This window comes from Neopsephotus bourkii, unplaced genomic scaffold, assembly GCF_033783945.1.
Source record: "Neopsephotus bourkii isolate Nb327-2 ecotype Australia unplaced genomic scaffold, CSIRO-AGI_Nbou_v1 NB_324, whole genome shotgun sequence".
NCBI classification, from domain to species: Eukaryota; Metazoa; Chordata; class Aves; order Psittaciformes; family Psittacidae; genus Neopsephotus; species Neopsephotus bourkii.
In genome coordinates, this window is record NW_026900832.1 from 710,593 (window position 1) to 730,486 (window position 19,894).

The 19,894-nt window shown below is 43.0% G+C and overlaps 1 protein-coding gene and 1 long non-coding RNA gene across 5 annotated transcripts in view; one reads left to right on the forward strand and one right to left on the reverse strand.

Moving 5' to 3' along the window:
- LOC133209258 (ligand of Numb protein X 2-like) overlaps positions 1-2,226 on the reverse strand; it is a 28,587-nt gene extending 26,361 nt beyond the window's left edge. For 2 of the 4 annotated variants that reach the window (XM_061347768.1, XM_061347769.1), the window contains exon 1: positions 1,942-2,226. The gene's annotated coding sequence lies outside the window, so the exon portion shown is untranslated. Of the gene's footprint in view, positions 1-1,488; positions 1,708-1,941 lie in introns of those variants that run through there. The other 2 variants (XM_061347772.1, XM_061347771.1) reach the window with 1 other exon arrangement.
- A 4,555-nt stretch (positions 2,227-6,781) lies between these two features.
- LOC133209260 (uncharacterized) overlaps positions 6,782-19,894 on the forward strand; it is a 44,889-nt gene continuing 31,776 nt past the window's right edge. The window contains exons 1-2 of the long non-coding RNA XR_009724645.1: positions 6,782-6,846; positions 11,768-11,844. This is a non-coding gene — a long non-coding RNA (uncharacterized LOC133209260). The remainder of the gene's footprint in view (positions 6,847-11,767; positions 11,845-19,894) is intronic.

Below are 19,894 nucleotides of genomic sequence, written 5' to 3' on the forward strand. Positions count from 1 at the left end.
TTTTTTTGGAGGTCATTTAGCTGCCGGGTCCCCTATGGAGCTGTTTCTTCCACCTATTAGAGCTCTCATTCCCCAGGCCATATGGCTGGGTTTGTTTCTTAACCCTTGCTCACTTCCCTCACTATTCACTTGGTTATAAAGTTTAACAGAAACTTGCCTTTCAGTAGATGAGGTTCCTTCTTACTGCTCACCACAGCTCCTTCCCTCCATTTCATTTCATTGGGGTTTTATGCTAGTGTATCTCCGTTATTTAAATTACTTACGTATGCATCAAGCTTGCATACTAGAGCAGACACATAAATGAGGTGAATGAAGCAGGGCTGAGTTTTCCAAAGGCTAGCAAACCCCATGAAAGGTTGGCCTCCTGTTTATCATTTCTCTGCTCCATCCTCAGCCATATGACCTCTTTGTTTTCCCCTCCACAAGCACTGGTGCTGTTGATTTCATGAGCTGGTTCAGGGAGCAAATCCCTTTGGGGGAGGGAATAAACATTGCCACTGCTTTAGCCCCTCTCTGCAACAGACAGGCTACATCTGCTTAGTTATGTTGTAAAAGAGTTTGAGTATGTAACTTAAGAGGAAGATTTGTTTTGAAGGAGCCATGTGCACAATCTGCATTCTCTTTGCTGGAGAACTGCCAGAAGAGCTCTCTGGCCTTCAAGCATCAAGGACAAACGTCAGCGCCATCCCCCAGAGGCACAGCACACAACTGGCAATGCTGTGAGAGGATAACTACAGCTCTTTAAGCTACCCCACACCACCCAAACCTTGGGCTGCTCCGGAGTCTCCAGAGCCTAAAGGATTAGACTGGACAACTCTGGGGCCCTGTGACAGTGACAGATACTTCCCTGGGCTGCCTGTTATCTCCACAGGCTTGTCCAGTGTGACCCTGCCCAGCATATCCTTTGCACAGACCAGATCTCCCCTAACACTTATCTGCACTTGAGCTGGAATAATGTTTCCTATGGGGCATTTATACAGTGCTGGTCCTTTTGCCTTGGCTAAAAAACCGGAGCAGAAGCTGAAAATGTAACTCTCTTTTGTTTGGTAAGCGACAGGGGAATACTCGCTTCCCTTTCCTTACCTTACCAAGGTAAAGTAGGACTAAACAGATAGCTCAAGGAACTGAAAACCGCCTTTTCAAGCATGGCTTAAAGCAAACTAAGCCTATAGTGCCACCGAAAGGGGCTGTCCCGCTCTCCCTGCCACCTCCTGCCCTGGCATCAGCTGGCTGCTGCCTGTTCTGCTCACTTTCCATCGGACAGCAAGGCCAATGTCAGGAGCAGAGAGATGTCAAGTGCACACAACCAAGCAGCAGAGCGGGGTGCAATCGTCCTGTAGGCTGCACACTGCCTCATCCCGCTGTAAACCCCTTATGAACCACTTCTGCATTCAACAGAGAGCATTCCCGTTGTGTCGTATCCCTTAAACATTTCTTCCCGAGCCTCTTACAGATTTCCTCATGTTTAACATCACCTGTATTTCTTACCTTTAAGGCACTTCCACAACATCCACACCGTCGCATTCCTCTGCCTTGCCTGTCATCTCAGCTGCTATTTATATGGTCCTTCCTGCATTAATCACCAGCACAGCACCAGAAACCTGACAACTTCGCACCTCACAGCAGAGTTTTGCCCTACAGCTTCTCCCCGAGGCCAGACCGCCGAGTTCGCGGTGCCCTGAACAGGCCCGGGCAAGACCGACCCCTGAAGAGTTAATGGCTCCGGACGGGCCGGCAGCCTCTCCCTGCTCTGCTCGGCGCTTGCTGCCCCGTACAGCGACAGAACACGTCCATCTGCTCCGCGGCTGAGGAGCCCTCAGTTGCGAGACCCGGGCGAGAGCTGCAGCCCTCGGCCGCTTCCTCAGCGCTCCGCGGCCCCTCCGCGCCGCCGGGCACCCCGCGCCCCTCCCGCACCCCGCGCCCCTAACACAACCCGCTCACCTGCCGGCGCCGCGGGCGGGACGCGGCTCGCTGGCCCTCGGGGAGGGGAAGGAGGAGGCGAGGGCAGCCCAGCGCCAACCCGGCCTGCCACAGCGGCGAGCGCGGCTCCTTCCACCAAGTTTCCGGGCGGGGAAGAAAGTCGAAACCTACGTGAGAGGAGGAGGCAGCGCAGCCGCCCAGGTGTCGCCGGCACAGCACAGCACAGCACGGCACGACTCGGCTCGGCTCGGCCCTGCCCTCACCGCGCTCCCCTCCTCCTCCTCCTCGGGCCGCCCACACCGCGGAGCCCGGCTCCCGGCCCGCCAGGGGGCGCCGCGGCGGCCAGGGGCACGTTCCCGCCCAGGGCTTCCCGCTCGCCTCGGGGCCCGCCCGAGATCCGCGGGGTCACCTCAGCGGGCGGCGGGGCCGCGCTCACCCCGGTCCGCGATGTGAGGGGAGGGAGCCGCGGAGGAGAGGAGCGGGGGGTTCCCCTCTGGAAAGGACCCCCCTCGTCAGCCCAGGTAGCTTGGTCCTGTGGGGAGCAGTGGCTCCTCTCCTTTAGAGACAACTCCGCTTGCTCTCTGAGGTGATTCTGCTCACCCCGGGGATGATTCCTGGCCTACCAGTGTCCTTAGACCTCTGCCTGACAAAAAAAACTTGTAAAATAGAACAAAAAGCAAAATCTGATGCTGTTCTAAGTGCAAGGAGCAAACTGTAGTTCACCTGGCTGAGAAAAACACAGAATTTAAGGGTAAATTACGTTTCACATTTACATTCTGGTCGCTCTTGCATGCGATAAACAGAAATAGCAACAGTTTGGAAGTATTCATCTTGTGCTTTAGCTGAATTTGTTGGCAAATTGTAAAAGTGTAGGGAACTGGGGAGCCCATTGCCATGCGGTGCCCTGGTGCTGTGTGGCAGTGGGTCACTTCACACTGCTTTGTAAGAGCCAGAGAAGGGATGGCACTGGAGGCAGCCAGGTGCTAACTTGTGTGCTGTTACTGCGAGCTGTAAATAGGTCCAGCTTCCAGTGCTCCTATTCAGGCAGCTCCCTGTAACACTGATGCTTCAAGCCAGCAGACTGTCAAATCATGATGCGTTTCATGCCTTTCTTTGTGCCAGATCACATTTGGGTACAGGCAGTGAACTAGAGCTGTTTCAGGCCAACAAAAAACCCCCAAACCCCAACAACAGTACTTTCTGCACTATAATTCTCTTCCCTGGTTCATCATCCAACCTTGGAAGTAGTCATAGGATAGGTGGGGTTGGAAGGGACCTTCAAAGGTCATCTAGTCCTACCTCCCTAAGTACTCTTACTGCAGTCAAGGGAGTCATGAAGTAGTAAAGAAGAGGACATTTCTGCCAATAAAGAAGAAAAAGAACATTAAACCATCATTTTAGAGAAGGATTTGTTAGGAAGGAAACCTTTGTACATTAATGTAGGTAACATGCAGTGCAGGTGGAACTAGCACACGCCTGACATTTGATCATTTGGACATGTCCCATACTTGTTTGATAGGATTTCCTGTGAAGCACCAAGGCTGAGATGGTTGGAAGGGTGGATGGCATCACACCCTCAGACCCCTCTGAACTAAAGAATCCTTTAGCACATCAAGTGTTTGACTGGTCTCAGTCTGTGCAATTAAGCTCTTGTTTGGGGAAGGAAGAACAGTCATAGGATCATAGGATCAGCTAGGTTGGAAAAGACCTTGAGAAGCACACCAAGTGTGACCACAGCATGAAGTGTTTGGAAAGCTGCATGTTCTGCAGCAATGCTGAATGCAGTTTTGTGCTTGAGTGCTGAGCCTCAGATCACTCTTCACTGTAGATACAAGAGGAGCTTCCCCATGTGCCTCAGCAATGTGCTCTTGTGCTTGTTTGCACAGGTACTTGCTCACGCTCTCTGCCTCTTCCCTCACCACAAGCACAGCCATCAGCTTTGCATCAGTTTTGAGTGACATGGCTTATTGTGAGGTGTCCCTGCCCATGGCAGAGGGGTTGGACCTAGATGATCTTAAGGTCCTTTCCAACCCTAACTGTTCTATGATTTTATGATTCTATCATCAAGTCCAACGAGTGACAGGCTGGAGCTATGTGATGGCTGGAAATGAGCTGACAACTCAGACACAAGCTCTAGATCTTGGTGCAGAGACATCAGGCAGCACCTGTGCTGTCAGCCAACCTCACTCCAGAGCCTGTACTCATTAAGCCAGAGCTTACAAGCAAAGGCTTAAGCTAAGCTCTGTGGAACTGGAGCACTTGAGGGAGAGGTTTAAACCTTAGCGTAGAACCAGTCTCTTTCGTGCAGCCTGCAGCTCAGTCGGTGAGGACAGGAAATGTGTGGGTGAACTTGGGGTATTAGGAAGACAAACCCCAGGGAAATTTCAAATGGATGCTAATCATTAAAATTAGGAATTCTGTCTAGTTAGCACTCGCTGGAGATTTTTATCGTGCACGATGACCTGTTTTCTGAGTGGACAGTGTGCCCATATATAATTAAGATATGGTGAAAGTTTATTGTATAAGTGTGCTGGAATTTTGGTTTGGCTTTGCAATAAAGGAATCCCACTGAGTCATGGTTACTAAATGGACTCATGGAGGATACAGGTCTCTTCTGCAGAGCTAACACAAGTAAGGAACTGAAATTAATTTCTATCCTAGTCCAGGCAAAAGCAGCCACATTGTAAATAAGGCTGTGGCTTGATGATATGAAGCCTTTGCTGTATTACTGGTTCCTACCTGCTCCTTGTTCCTGAGCTTGCAACACAGCACAGCAACCCTTAGCTGTGTCTGCAGCAATTTGTGTGGCTGGACTGTGAACCAGGTCAGGATGCTGAACCATCTGAAAAAATAAACCAGGTGAAAATCTTTATAAATTTATTTTATTTAAAATATATGACCATATTTAAAATAATGCATACATTTTTTTTTTAAGATAGCTGGATGAATTCCGTGATCTAGTTTATAATTCAGAGGTTATGTGTGGATGATTCTTCCCTACTAGTACAGAAGCAAGCAGTTAAAAGAGCAAAGTGGCTAAATATGAAGCTGATCCTGGTGAAGAAGGATCCCAAACCACAGCTGAACATTCAGCCTGAAAGCATAAATGATTGCTCCACTGGATTGTTGTGCTAGCAGTTAATGCATTGTGTAAATCTGAATGGCAGCTCATGCTGCTTCAGATGTAAACATTTTGCCTGAAAAACATCCTGGTATTTGGAAGAGAAATAGTTTCTCTGGTAACACTCAAATTATAACTTCGGTTAACCTTGTGCTGAGAATCTCACTCTGCTCAGCTGCTCACTGGCACTGCTTACAACCCCCACAACCTGGTCTTCACTCTACTGATTGTGAAACACCAAAGTCCTGCAGAACTTGGGGACTTCTTATCTTCTAGTAGTTCTAAGTTACTTGTGTAACTTTTGGTAACTGAGAAGACTCTATGAAAAAATACAGCAACCTCAAGTTGAGCTTTTCTTCTGCTCTAGCTGCTGATAACTCCCTATGTGTGATGGTGTAATTTGTACAGTCACCGCTGTGATGCTATGTGGAGAAAGATTATGGGTCACATACCTGTGCAATGCATGTGTCAGGATTAAAATGCCACTTTCTGACAAACAGAATTAGATATATCAATTAAGCCTGCTTGCATGTTCACAGAACATTAATCGTTGAGGGGGTTTTTTTCACATGAAGATTTAGAAAGCTTTTTGGTGTAATCTGAAAAAAAAAAATAGGAAATCAATAGGGAAAATAACAGTAGCAAAATTGAATGGGGAAACAAAAATCACATCACACAAAGGTTCACAGATTAGTTGAATCCCATTAATGTTGCATAAAGTTTGGTCACCATGTGTGTTTCTATTGTCCTGTTGTGGGAAGGTGCAAAGAATACACAGGCGCACAGTATTAATTTGGGACTCAACTTTGATGTTTCATCACAAACAAACCTAAATTCCCAACCCACACACAAGAATGTAAACACAATTAAAAAACAAATCCCACAAACATGGAGAGAGAGTCATCCCAGGAATTCATGATTAAATGGCCTGGAATCTCCCTTTTGTGGAAAGCAGAGCAATGGATGTTCACGTCCATGGAGGCACAGTGGATTATGGTAAATCCAAGGTCCTAAGCACATGGTTTGGATTCATCCTGCCTGGTTCTGCAGCACATTTGTTCTTTTTGCAGCATTTGGATGTGTTTTCTGTAAATTATTGCTACATATGGGTTCAAACTGTATATATATAGGAAGTAGTCAGAGTCCCAGTGTTTGACATTTATAAATGAAAACAGAATATTAAGAAATATTGGACAAGAATCTTGTGCATGTTATTAATAGTTTAGGATTATTTTATATTATCTTTCCTTGGTGTGTTTTATTAACAGTGGTCAGTTATTAATGGTGTTGGAGTACTTTATTTGGTGGATCTGTTGAATGTTTTCATTAGAGGTAAACACATTTATTTTCTGCTTATGGCAAAGCTTGTGTTGGCAGATATAAAGAGGGCATCTGGCTTTTCTTAGCAGGGGAATAACCCATCTGGCTTTTTGCACTGGAGCAGATATGATAAAATGAGGAAAAGAAATTAAGGTACATGAAGCAAATTGCTTCCCTGATTTGCTGTTTCAAATAGTATCAGTGGCTATTTCGTAACTTTTAAACTGTTGAAATGTTGCAGCTGCTTTGTAACCAAAACCATTTATCACAGTCCTTCTGTTGCAGGATTTTAAATGTCACTTCAGAAATACAGCAGCTACCAAAAAAGATATTGCAACAATAGATAAAATAACATTTCATCAGGCCAATTTTAGGTCCCACTGAATTTTCCATTATTATTTTACAGGGTTGAATTTGATCTGTGATGCTCAGCCCAAATGCCTTGACTCCCCTCCCACGTTAACTTTTTGAAGAAAGGAGATAAGGTACCATCAAATTTCTAGCAATTATCTTTATAAAGCAAGTCTGATGTTCAGTCTACTAGATCAAACCTAATTGCAACACTGTTCTCTTAGTTAAGACTGATAACAGATAATAAGTAGACTTGATCCATTTCAGGAACATTATCTGTATAATTTTGTGCCTGGAAGGTACTGCTGCTCTCTGATACAGAGTATTAACTAGATAATGCCTTTCTGCAGGATTTAGAATTCGACCTGTAGCCACTTTTGTTCTGTTAACTTTTGAAAAGCAAATGCTGACTTTCTGCTGTCTGTGTTTATGAACTCTGCTTCTTGGACACTTGGGTGAGAGGAAAAGGCTGCATATGTCAGGGGGTATTATCCTGTCCCTAACAGGAAACTCTTCCCCTTAATGTCCCAAGTGAGACTGCAGCAGCTTACTATAGTCTTCCTGGAGAAGCAGGAGTCACAGGAAGTCTGCAGCACTGCTCTTAGTGTACATAAACTCCCTGTCACAAGGGTTTAGTAGCAGCAGCAATGAGTATGTCTTGGTTATGGACTATAGAGCATAGTGTGCTATTTCTGGAGTACATTCAGGTTTTGTTCATTATTTCAAGGTTACAGACAGAGCGCTTTTATTTCTCCAGCATAAGTGTAAAATACTCAGTAGATACAAGCTTGGGGATTTTAACCAACTTGCATCTTGAATTGTTTGCTAGTGGGCACTCTTTGGAAAACTACAAGGCCAGTTGCCTTCCAGTCTTGGGATGTGCTCTGCCTGCTTCAGCAAGGTTGCTTCTAGGGCAGAGGCTGTTTGTATTCTGCTTGGCCATACAATGTTCTTTGCTAGGAAGACATCTACATTTGGAAAATTAAACCAGCAATCTTTTTTGTTTATGCCACCACAACATCTTTCAAGTATTTTGCAAGAGCAGTATCTTTCGAAGCATCTATATTTAGTTGTATTTCGTCCAGCTTTACACATGTAACCTACACCTAGATTGAAAAAAATACTGCATCAAGTCCTAGGTGGCAAACTAGCCATCATCACTGGGACAATGTACTGTGATAGCTGAGCAAAGTATGTTAAAGAAGAAAACTGAAGATCATAAGCCTCATAAAGAGTGTAAAAACAGGCAGGTTACATTCATCAGTTCTCTACCAACAGCTTGCTGCAAGCCATTCAGCACAGCAGGGGTCAAAGCCATTGAAATACCTATGGAGAAAATATCTCCATAGGGATTACTGTGTTGTTGCCTGATCTGAACCCACTGGAATGGAAGATGAGACTCAGTGTCCATCTATGGTATAGATTAGAGCACCAACCTAAAAGACAGTGAAGAAGCACCTCAACATCAAGATGTCAGAGAGGCAGATTATACTGAGACACCTTGGAATCTTTTCTCCCTGGAGCTTTTAGCTACCAAAATTGCCCTGGAATACCTTTGATATTTACAATAATCAAATTTTAATGAGAGCGATATACACCCAAAGGGGTTACAAAGAAGAACATGGGATGGCTGCAAGTCTCATCAAGATCTAACAGCAGATCTGGACCCATACTAGTTAAACATACTTATTCTTCATAACTCTCTTCAGGCAAAGTGACATATTTCTAGTAAGATTGTTCAGTCTACACCAAGAAAAAGACATGTCCTGAGGAAAAACAAGACCCATCCAAAATAATTGCTGTGTTCTGCAGCTGGAGCTGTGTTTCCAGTAAATAGCTAAATATAAACATTCCAAAGTGAACGGGTGGGAAGCCAAGACTGCCTTGCAGCAAAGATACTCATTAAATGGGATTACCTATTAACAAACCAATCCACAAAAAGTCATTCTGCCACAGCACTGAGAAAGAGATCAGGGAAATAAGCAATAGAGCTGCTTAAAGTGTGACTATACCATTAAAGTGACTTCTCTGGAAATGCCATTGTGGCATCTGGTGTGAGTTATTTCTCACATTCCTAGACCAAGCTTCTCCATATCCAAATCATGAGGTTACATTTGTTTAGCTGACAGTTAGGAACTCTGCAGCCTATCCCAGGGGACCTGCAGCTCTTGTTGTTTCCTTCTGCATGTTGCAATGCCACTGGAGATGTGAGGAGAGCTTACAGTCAGCACACCCCATTTCAGTACTTGTAGATTACCTCTTTAGGTAAACGCTAGAATAGAAATCTAAAGTGTCACAACAATAATGCAGCTATGAACATAGAATAAATCTTTCCTGGGAATGCTTGAATTTTAAATAGAATTCTGACACAACTTGGGACTGTTAGCAGGCTGGTTTTTGGCAGACACAGGCATTCAGTCCTGCGTGTCTGTGTAACATCTCTAGGCTCTTTTCTAGAGACATACAACTCTAAAGAGTTGTCACCTTAGATTCTGGACCAGCTGCCTCAGATTTTTGGAGAGTTTTAATGGACCAGTAAATGAGTTTCTTAACCATAGCTATGGATCTTTGCAGTAATTAAAGTCCTCTGTTGTGCTTCACCCTTAAGCTGAATTCTGATACAGGAGATGGTGCTAAGTTCAGTTAAACAAAGGTACCTCCATTCAACACAGACCATTGCAATACTAATTCTCTTCCAGCCAGTTCTCTTCCTGAACACTCAAGTCACATTGTCTATAAACTCCAACCTTTTTGTGTTTCTCTACACAAAAATATTTACCTGTATTTATAGGCTGGTCTTGTCAAACAATGTAAGCAGCCATGAGAGACTGTTCTGACCAGTTTTAGCAGCCTGCCTTGAATTTAAGCTATGCATGACTTAGGAAGAAGGACCTTGTTAAACACATTCCAGTGGTGAGTTAACATAAGAGAACACATGTCTTCCACAAAACATTAGCAAAAGCATTACTACAAAAAGTTGGCTTAAGTTACTAAGACTCTGGAGTGTGAACATAGTAAAGGAGTTGTGGGTAAGGCATGACTCCCTCCAGCTCAGGCATCCATACTTGCATGAGCTTCAGAATACTGAAAGAAGTAGAAATAATTTAACAGGGAAGTGAAAGAATCTGACTTTGATATGAAGCTACTCCATGCCAGTGGACGATACCAGTCCTCTTCTGAATTAGATTTGTTAGTGCATACAGACAGGCAAAACTTGCTGCTTGTATTCAAGAAGTACCTTTAATAATATTTTTAATAAAACTCAGGAGACATCAGGTGAAATGGAACACAGACCTATCATATAATATTCATTTAAGTACATATCTTGCACTCTAATTAAAATGAATCTTTTGGTCATAGCCATTTTAATATTTTCTTTTGTTTGAAATAGGAAGCCCTGCTCTGAATTCGGAAGAAATGCAATATCTGCACTGTTGGTCCTTCTCAGAGAAGATGTATTTAAGAACCACCTGCTCTGAGAATATAGTCTCATATATATCCTAGTGTGTTTTCTGACATAAAGGAAATTGATATTAAATCTATTCAACTCTCATGACCAGAAATCAGCACTCACATCTAGAACTATTCTTTCTACATTTTTTCCAGGAGATTCAATGGTCAGAGTAATGATCTTTGTATTAAAAACAAACCAATCAAACCATAAATGCTGCATCCCTGCTTGAGAGAGGGACTCTTCATCAGGGACTGTAGTGATAGGACAAGGGCTAATGGGTTCAAATTTAAACAGGGGAGATTTAGGTTTGCTATAAGGAAGAAATCCTTCCCTGTGAGGGTGGTGACGTGCTGGCACAGGGTGCCCAGAGAAGCTGTGGCTTCCCCATCCCTGGCAGTGTTCAAGGCCAGGTTGGAGGGGGCTTTGAGCAACCTGGTCTAGTGGAAGGTGTCCCTGCCTGTGGCAGGGGGTTGGAATTAGATAATCTTATGGTCCTTTCTGGCTCAAACCCCATTCTATGTGAATTATTTATCTGTACATTAGAGTTTAGCTAGTTAAGAAGAATTTCTTCAACTGTAGGATTGAAATATATCTCAAAACATGAATTACCAGAAACAGTATTTTGAGTTGGCTGCTCCACCTCATGGATGCAGGAGTCCCCTCCTGTGGTTGAAGATGCTTTTCTCTCAGTTTTGCAGCTTTCATGGCATCTTTTCATTTCTGGTCTAACCACATTCTTCATCTTCCGTGGCAGTTCCCCTCTGCTGAGTCCACTTGCAAGCTCACCTTCTTTACTCATAGCACTCAGCCCTTCTTAATTTCTTTTTACCTAATCATCAAAAAGCAGTTTGCAGATATTAATTTGCAGATTTGCCTCCTGGCAGTCTCCCAGTTTACAACTCATAGTACAGATTTAGAAACTGAGGCACGCAGAAGTTTAGTCACTACAGCACTACAAAGCACGTCTGTGTTTAACAGAACTCAAGGGGCTGCTCTTATTTTTACTTACATCAGCTTGTACATTTCTTTATACTTCTGATAATTGTGAAACGTGGTCCAGCAGCTGGCTTGCTTTCTAGAAGAAAGAGAACTTCCCAAATCCTTTCGTTTGATGCTGGGGAGAGAAAGGCTTCTGTGTGGAAGTTTTTGAAGGGTTAGCCAGATAAGGCCCCAAGTCAAACTGAGGCATGCTATATTTACCTCTGATACGACTCTAAGTTGCAGTAGTGATGTTACAGTAGCAGTTAATTTGGTGCTTAGGGCTCAAAATGAGGTAAAAGGCAACTTGGTATTCAGTAATCTTGTATTATTAAGTACTGGTTATGACGACATTTCAGTTCTTCAAAGGCTACCTCTTAAATACATCATAAGGAAACTCCTTTTTTCTAGGAGTTATTGGTATCCAGATGTTGCTTCTATGTAACTTAGCATAAAGTAATCCAAAGCAGAAACAAAGGTGGGGAGGAGGAATCCAAGTAGTATTGTGGTTTAAATAAGGTAATAATAAGATCAAAAAAGGGACAGCTGTATTAATTATACTTATTGGTGCATGCACAAACCAAAATGCTGATACTAACATACTCCCCTGTTCTTCTTTCCAGTGCTACTACTTTCCAGTTCTGCTACTCTTAAATTAGAATTTGCCAAATTGTTCAATACAGCAGTACCTCTGCAACAGGTGTGTTCTCTGCCTGACTAAAACAACATTGCAAGGCAGTCTGGGCAGTAAGTTAAGGAGCAGGTTAGATACCTGTCCTTATATGACACCAAGCTAAATTAGAAGAGCCTGTGAGCTCTTAACAATGTGTGGTCAGACTACAACAAATTAAGGTGAGGCACCTAAATACGGCACCTAAAGTCCAAGGTGGTCTTAAAGACATAGAATATATGATAGTTGAAACATAAAATTCTCTTATTGCTCTCTGCTCTCAGGCTGCCTTTATAACAAAAAAATCACAGAGCTTAATTTCCCTTTTCCCTCTGGAATGGCTGCCTTTTGGAGTTGTTATTTGCTTAATATCCTGCCTACTCCTAGCTCTTCATCTGCCCATGTGGTAGAAGGTAGGGTCTTGGGGAGAATGAGCCCTGATCAAACCCAGGTTTTGTAGTGGTGTCGCTGCTTCAGCAAAGGGATTTGTGGGGTTTTTTTGTATCAGTTAAGGCATGAAGAGGCAAAACATGCTTTTGTTCTGTTATTTTCCAGTCCTGTATTGGTATGAGTATGTACATACTGATTATATTAATTACATTTGGAGTTGCATTCCCTTAGGTATAACGTTTTACCTGCAAAGGTGTGACAAATATGTTTATGATAGTTTCATCCATCTAGCTGTTTTGTAACAGTTCTGACCTTCTGCTTCTCAGATTTTGGAAACTACCTATAAATCATTGTGTTCAGCAACAGTTTCAAAGTTTGATTTATGTTCTATTTCTTGCTACATTACTCACAGCTGCTCCTATGAAGTCTTTAGTGAGAGGTGGGTGGTGAGCAGCTAGGGACATTTTTCCATTCACTCTGATACTTTGCTTACTCCTGAAGGTCCCCTACTGTCCTCCAGCCCTCAAGAGCATTGCAGTGCACCCCAGCGCTGGGATGTTCAAAGTATGAGTACCCTCTGCTGGCATGTTTCTGTAGTAGGCTCTGTCCTCTAACTCTCCAGTGTGGCTGTATCAATGCACAGCACATGACCCACTTACCCTTATCTGCACATATTAATTTTGGGAATTCATTTCAGTAACAAAATTTTGCCTTTATTTAAAGTATTTGTGATTAAAATATATTTTATTTCCTCGTTTCTTCTCATTAGATAAGTATTTTATTGAATTAGTTCAAAGTCTGGTGGTGCCTTACTACATTAGAAAAGATGCCGTTCAAAATACCTGCAGAACATTGTTAGGGGTAGGTATTCCATTAGAGGAAGTTTTGTACTTTAGAAATTTACTTTATTGTTTTATTTTCTACCAAGGAAGTAAATAGCAAAAAAGAAATGTTCTTCTGGTGAAAAGACTGGAAGAAAAACTTCACATGGGCTGGAGGTACTATTTGGCTGGTGGATGCAGGCCCTGTTCAGCCACTCTTAGCTGGAATTCAGATGGGAGACCATGGGATCTGAGCCCTTTGGTGACTCTTGAATACAATGGCAAGACAGCATAGCTGGAAGCAAGGAGTAGCTGGGAGTCAAGATTAGAAATCCCCTGCAAGGCAAGGGAGGAAGGAGAGATGGTGCTGGCTGCAGTTTGCCCCATATCTGGTTCTGACCATTCCCTCTCATAAACAGTTCACTACATCTTTATGAAAGAAAAGCCCAAGTTCCCTCGAGCCCTAATTGTCCTGCTGTATTTAACTCCCACTCTCTATGCATCTCTGGCATATAGGAACCAACTGCTCCCTTTGGGGCCTCTCACAGATGTTTTGTAGGCTGCTTTATAACTGGACAGCTGTTGTAAGTCCATAGAAACCCACATAAAACCATGACAGTTGCTTTTAAAGCTACTTTAGTGACAATTGCCTAAAGCAAAGTCTGGTACCTCTGGTTTCTGTAAAACATCACGCACATCTAGAACAATAAAGCTATCTATCACTGAGCAAGCAACACAGCAGAGATTCTGAAACAACACTTTGGGCTGTACACAAAAGAGTAAATGAATGTATTTATTTTCTGTGTTTCAAATAGTCCTTTACAGTTCTGAAACAAAAAGAACGCAGTGCCTGGTAGGTGCTGGTCCTTTGCAACTCATTCCATAGCTTCACCACTGCACCCACCAGTTGGGTGGCAACTGAACTGAAGAGAAAGACAACAGCTTGATTTCTTTTCCTGTCCTTGACACCTAGGGAATCTGGTAACTAACATGGCCCTCCTTAGATGTGGCATCTTATGAAACAGCAGTTTTGAGTACAGCACCCTCCAGAAGGACTTGAGTCATGTCTGTGCTTCTGCTGTGTAGTATTTGCTATGAACACAAAACCTTTGCTTTGAAGTTTATACTGCAGCTCAAAATTGCATTGTATTCCCAATTCTGATGATATAACCATTTCAAAATGCTTTGACTTCTACTTCTCCGGAGAAATGAGATCTGCTTTCTTTTCCTGATAGATCTGTCAAACTGAAAAGGAGCTGTGAAATACCTGGTGGTTTACAAATCAGACCAAGCAATGAGAGTTTGCAAGTCTGAAGCTGTGTGACTACTGCAGATAAAGTCTGATAAATTAAGATATTTGGATTTTTGTTTCTCTTTCTTGAAAGGAACATGTACTGTTGGTTTGCTTTGCCTTGCCTTTCTGATTCATACTTACAGCCATGAGGCATAACTAGCCTCAGCCCCTTTCTTCTTTCAGGAGCGATCTTAGATTCAAACTCTTAGTCATTGAAGTTGCAGAGTTTTGACTTAAAGATCATTGGGTTTCTTTACTAGGGTCTTCTGATTTGAAAGATTTGTTTTCAAGAGGTTTTATCTGTCTTTAATTGTACTTTGTAAACTGAGTGGTCAGATCCAGCTGAGATCAAAAGGTTGCCATCAGATTAAGGGATGTAGGTAAATAACTATTCTGAGACCCCCTCAGAATCCAGAGACACAGACAAAGCTGTGTCATTAGCAAAGCAGACAGTTGGTAGGATTTCTCTTCTCTGGCCCTAACTATGGCCCCTTTCACACTTGCATGTGGTTATCAAACCAGGGCCTTGTACCACATTATGATGCTAATATCTGACCCAGTATCCTGCTGTCATTTATGTTGGACAATTACAGTCTACATGGAGTATGTTCATGTGAAGTACAGAAAATAGACATGGGGAATGTCTGTTAAGATATTGGTCCAGTAATGCCTTTGTTAGTGGTTTGTCAGGAGAGGGTAGGAAGAAAATTTGGTGCATCTTGGCTTGACACTTTCTAAAACCTTCTTTCATCTCCCTCTTCCTTCCCATCCTCCCAAAGACAGCCCTCACTTCAAAGTGCCTGACTGCAAATTTGAAATACAATTCCATGATTTTCCCATTTCCATCTCCTAAATCTCATCCAGATCACCTAAACTGTTTCCTCAGCATCTGCAGCCACCCTTAAAGTAAATGAAGACTGCAGCTGCTCAGCACGTGTAGAGCTTTGGATAAACCTGCTCTTTTCTGTTCTTGTCCACAATGCAGTATCAACACTACATCAATATTTATCATTCATTTCCAGCTATCAAAAGACAGTCCCAGTATTTGCCCAACTTTTTAAAGTGATTGAAAACCTTTCAGTGCTATGTATTAAATAGCTTATTTTGCTGCTATTAATTGAAATATGTGTAACTGCTCTGGATATTGTCCAAGAGCCTCTCATGATCCCCTTTTTATTCAACTGAGGCTTCAGCTGGGAGACAGAAAGCCTGTGTGTGTCTGGGAGAGGGTGGGGTGGAATATTCATGCCATTGAAAAGACTCATGTTGTTACTTAACAACTACATTAACCTCATGTCACAAGTCATGACCTTGTGCTGACCCTGGCTAGAAAAGCAGCACAGCTTCGAAGTACAAAACATGAAAGTGGGAGAAGTAAGTAGCAGAGGAGGAGAAAAGATCAGCTCTTCATGGAAGAGGCTTCCAAACCCATTCAGACAAAATGCCAGACAATAGCAGCACAGGGGCTGTGCATAGGCCATCTCCACCCAGCCACTCACTCACTGGTGAAGCATTTTCATGGTGAGCCTTTCATAGCCAGCTGCAGACTGACATGACCTTTAAACAGTGAGGTTCCTTTTAATGCAAGGCACCCTGGTAGAGCAAAGGGAAGGAGCCTGAGCACATACAGACTGGAGCCTTTAGATCTCTTGTTTCTGTCCTTCTTTGCCTTCCAGTAGAGCCCTGTTTGCACAAGTGCTGCATTCAGAGATGAGCCTGGCAGCTCATCCCACCTGAATTTCTGAAGGGAAAATCACAAACCAAAGATCATTTCTCCTTGGCTTTTTGGAGTCATTTTGGTGGCAGTGGTGGGATTTACAAACCCCCCTCTGCAATGTCAATATTGGGAAATGGCAAAGTGACTCCAATTTTAAGTAAGAAGGCAGGAAGTGGGATTTGATTGGAGAGCAGAGCAAGGGCGGGAGGGCAACAGGAGTTTGTTTTGCACAGCAAGAACTGTGGCAAAAGTTGTGTGGGACCTGTACAAAGATACTTGCAAGTCAGGCTGGTGAAGGGCTCTGGGGGGAAATACCAACTCCCAGAAGCTCAAGCACAGTGTTTTTCCCCAACCAGTATTTTCTAACAGAGTAGCAACAAAAGTGGTGACACCACAGGATTGACATGGCTGGCTTCAGTGAGCCCATGGAGGAATTACTCACATGCTTTGCTGATCACATATTTTGATCAGCAGGCACCTCACTGCTCGAGGAACTCCTAATCCATCTGATCAGTGGCTCATTTACCTTTGGTTGCCATCTCCAGCAGACACCAGGACAGGGTGTTTCAGAGGAATTGCCATAAAGAGCCTTTCTAAAATAGCCTACTTCAAAAAGAGGCCCTTGGTGCAAGCAGAGATTGGCTTCTGTTCTGAAGCTTGAGGTTTATGAAAATTGGTGTTTCTCTTTGATTTTCCAGCAGTAAATAATTATAGGTTTGACATCCTCAGGCTTTAAAGCATCATGAGTCAGTCACCCAAGTATGAGATGGTTCATAAAATTCTCACTAACCTAAAAATAATAAACACTGGGTTATTTTTGCTTTCTTCCTGGATTTGCATCCTTTATGGTTATAGGTTTTGGGGTTTCTTCTTTGGCTGTTGAACATCTACTCCTTATTCCAAAGGCTGAGGACGGTACACATGCACAGCAAATCCCAGTAGTAGGGTCATTCAGAGAAGCTGGACAGCTCTGAAGAACTGCAGTGAAGTACAGTAGGTCTGCCATGAAATCCTACATAGTAAGTAACCTTGTGCCAGGCCAGGAAGTTCCCAGATGTATCTGGTCCTATACTCTCAAAGGGGCTGTATCTTGTGTGATCTGCAGGGGCCAACACCAGATAGACCTTCCCGTTTGACAACAGCCAGGCCTGGCCAGCTGTGCCATGGACCCCTCCTACTTCCCTCTTTGGATCCTGCTTTCAGCTCAAGGCTGCTGGCCCAGCACTCTGTTTACAAGTTTCCAAATTCAAGGAGGAAAAGTGAATATCAAACAGACCTGCGCTCTTTTGAAGTGGCTAAAGGATGCTATCAGGTCTGGGGAGGGGGTGTTGTGCCTTTGAGGCTTGTTTGTCTTTCCCTGGTCCTTCTGTGCAGGACTTTAACCAGCCATTCGAATCTTCAAAGCCACCCTAACCCCAACGGTGCAGCTTCTTTGGAGCTGGCACCATTACCAGGACTAGGATGTTTTGTGTTGAACCACTTTTCTGTGTGGTTTTCAGACGTGGAAGTTTCTTTATTCTTTTGAAATAAATAATTGGACTGAAATTAGTTACTGTCCAACAGGAAGAACACAAGGGAATTAGTTTGTTTTTCAAGCAGGAGGTTTCGTCCCTCAGCAGTGAGCTTCCTTCTTTTATGTCAGCTGCAATGATTGCCATTTGGAGAGCTTTTAGCAGACTTATACATTAGTAAGTGATGGATTTATGTTGCATCCTACTCCTTTTCTCAGCTTTAGCACTTTAATTAACCAAAATCTTGCTGTGGCTTTGCGGCTTCAGCCTCAAATTATTGTCAGCTTCTGTCCTCTACTGGTAAACGGTTGAAATTGCTACTCGGACACTCAATGGTGTGGAAAGGCAAAACTAAAGCACTTAGGATGTTTCATGGCTCATTTTAGGACCATCCCACTTTGCCAAATCTCTTAATGTGAATAATCTTTTATATGATAAATGAAAGACGTGATTTTTCTAATGAGAAATTAGGGAGGAAAATCAAATGTTGAAACTCCAAAATCTTGATGTAGTTGCAGTTTTGAGTATCAATATTAGAAAAAAAACCCCAAAATATTTTCAATTCATTGCTAAGAGCTTTTTTCTTTTTTTTTTTTTTATCCAGGATCTTATTAATCGAGTCTTCTTATAGGTTTTGTAAGAGGTGCACTAAACACAGCTCAGACATAGAATCATTGAATCATTTAGGTTGGAAAAGACCCTTAAGATCGAGTCCAACCAAGGCGCTGCCAAGGCCACCACTAAACTGTGCCCCAAAGTACCACAGCTACTGTCTCTTTAATACCTTGAGGCATGGCGATTCCACCACTTCCCTTGGCAGCCCATAGCAATGCATACAACACAAAGCTGTGCTCTGGCTAAATGCAACCAGCAAAAGGTGGAAAAAGAAAAAAGAAAGAAAAAAACATTCTGACCATTTTTCTAAGTTTAATTTTTCCACGTTTGTTTTTCACTTGAAGATTGTCAGCACTATCAATTCTGTTTAGAGGAATTGTCTTGGATATTTCTGTGTTCTAGACAGCTGCACAGAAAAAGTGCTATTTTTGTTTGTAGGTCAGTTAGTAGAGTAGGTCAGTCAGTAGCAGAGAGTATGCATTTTTTCATATTCTAGTCAGTGGGTGCAGGTAACTGTGAAAGGCAGCAAGATTGATATTTTAGAAAACAATTGTTTAGTATCTGGGCTCTAATCTTATTGTGACCAATCTTTTGGTGCTCACAGCCCATAGGTCTAGCGAAGGCAAAGCTTGTTTTCAGCTGACTTCTGGAGCTTGCTTCATTTGTGGAGTAGCAGGAACCTGCTTTAGATCTGGCAGCTGCCCCCTGAAAACCTGGCCAAATCCCTCTGCTTTGGAAGTTGCATGTCCACATGGTTCCTTCATACAGGAAAATTGCCCTCCTTGAGAAAATGCCCTTTGATGAATCCTCCTGCATTTGGCTCTTTAGAGCTAGGAGGGCAGCATACATGGCCTAGAATAGAGCCTGGAACAACAGGTCTCTGTCTTCTAGAAGATCTTTCTTCTTTACTTGCCAGATGCCTTGGACACCTCTGCAAACTTCATAGGACAGCAACAGCGGATAATGCATCTTTCTCTCCTCTGCTAAAATCAGTTTTCCCATCCCATTGTGTATGTAGTAAGGGTTTCCCCTGTTGTTACAAATCTATGTGGGGTGCCATTCAGATAGTTTTCCTGTAGGAACAGTCTTATAAAGGTTTAGGAACCTGGTGATTGCACAAGGTGTCTATGACAGTCTGCATGATTCAGGTATTAAAGTGGTCAGAAATCCCAATGAGATCTTTATGTTCATGTGTGCTTTGTTCCTAGAGTTTGGTGTATGCCTCTTAAGACAAATTGTTGGAATCAGCCTGAGATGGCCTGGCTATGGGACTGCATGGGCTGCTCTATATTGAATCCTACCAAAAAATAGCTTCAGCAGACTGATAGATTTTGTCCTTGCCCAGTTATAAAGAATGGGCAGAGATTAGAAACTAATCTTTGTTTGGAAGCCTTTTAAGGGTGCAAAACTGTCGTGTGATTTTTCCTTGTAAGTATTGTCTTCTGCCAAAATGTTCCCCTTCCCTATCTCCTGTAATTTGTCATAAAATTGTTATCCTAATCTTAGGGACATGGTGATAATTTCCATGACAACACAGAAAGATTCCAGAAACAGAGATTTCTGACTAAATACATGAAGGTTGTCAAAAGCACAAGTGCAATAATTCTGCCTACCCACTGTGAATAACAGGCAGGAAAGTTAAGGTTACATGATCTCATCTTTTGAAACAGAAATTTTCTTAACACCATGTTGATTTACTTCTTGCTGGATTATTTTAAATAGGGTGAATAAG